The sequence below is a fragment of the Brassica oleracea genome, chromosome C5 (assembly GCF_000695525.1).
Source record: "Brassica oleracea var. oleracea cultivar TO1000 chromosome C5, BOL, whole genome shotgun sequence".
Taxonomy (NCBI): Eukaryota; Viridiplantae; Streptophyta; class Magnoliopsida; order Brassicales; family Brassicaceae; genus Brassica; species Brassica oleracea.
In genome coordinates, this window is record NC_027752.1 from 8018980 (window position 1) to 8020636 (window position 1657).

Below are 1657 nucleotides of genomic sequence, written 5' to 3' on the forward strand. Positions count from 1 at the left end.
ATATTTTTTAAAAAATAATTTAAGATATTATATATTGAGTAACTGAATAAAAGCTGAATTTCTTATCTTGAAAATGAAATATTTATATTTTTGTCTTCATGTTATACTCACCAATACAGCATTGACATTTATAACTCAGTATGTTTTTAACAAAACTTAGTTTTAAGTAATAAACGAATTTAATAAATTAAATTCATCACCTATAATGTTCTGTAAACTATATTTGAAAACTCTCTAAAATTATATTTTAAGAATAATATTACTATTGTTTAATTTAAGTTATTTTAAGCATAATATATGCTAAACCAACTTAAATTATATTTACAATAGGATCATCATAAACCGGTTAATAAACCAAAAACAATACTAAACCAACATGAACCAATACCTGATTCGGCGAGGAAAGAAGTGTTTCGGGATAAACGTTTGAATGGTTATTAACTGTAATGGTTTGATCATGAAAGAGTTAGTATGAATATTAACAATAAATTTATGGATTAGATTAATTTAAATTCGTAAGAATACCTTTGAGTATAGAAAAAGCAATTCAATTCCCATCAATAAGTTTGGCTTTTGGAAGTTGCGGGTTTCCCAACAATGAATCCACCTAACAAAAAGTTCGTTGTTATAAAAAAATCTCATTCAAGGTCATTAAAAGTTTTTGGTACGACAAGAGTTGATGGTGGAACCATTTTTTTGCTCGAGTGCTTTGAAGTTTTCCTTGATAGTGTGAGGTTGATGTTGATGGAATAATAAATTTTATAGGGACTTTCTTGATGTAAAACTATACATTTGTTTTGTTTAGTGTGGTATTTCCATTTTTATATAATCTTTTTATTTACTTAATATCATAGATGTACATTTTAAGATAGATGTTTAAATCTTAAAGTACTTTTTTCATTGTTTAAAACATTTTATATATAATTCATATATTTATATATTTATAATATTTACTTATTATTTATTTTTCTTTATATTGTGTATTTCTATTTCTTATACTTTCTATTTACTAATAATTTTATATTTTAAGATAGATTTACATTTTAAGATGGATGTTTAATGCTTAATGAACTTTTTTCATTTTTTTTTAAAAATTGTGTATTTACTTATTATTATATATATAATTCATATATTATATATTTACATTATTTACTTATTATTTATTTTCTGTGTATGTATTTTCATTTCTTGTACTTTTTATTTACTTAATATCTCTATTTTACATTTTAAGATAGATGTTTAAATCCTAATTTACATTTTCCATTTTCTTTAAATTGTATATTTCCATTTGTTATACTTTCTATTTACGTAATATCTATATTTTAAATTTTAAGATATATTTTTAAATCTTAATGTAATTTTCCATTTTTAAATTGTGTATTTACTTATATTATATATTTACTTTCTTTTTTTTTATATTATGTATTTCTATTTCTTATACTTTCTATTTACTAATAATTTTATATTTTAAGATAGATTTACATTTTAAGATATATGTTTAAATACTAAAGTACTTTTTCCATTTTTTTAATTGTGTATTTCCTTTTCTTATACTTTCTATTTGCTCAATATCTATATTTTACATTTTAAAATAGATGTTTAATATTTAATGTACTCTTTACATATTTTAAAATTATGCATTTACTTATTATTGTAT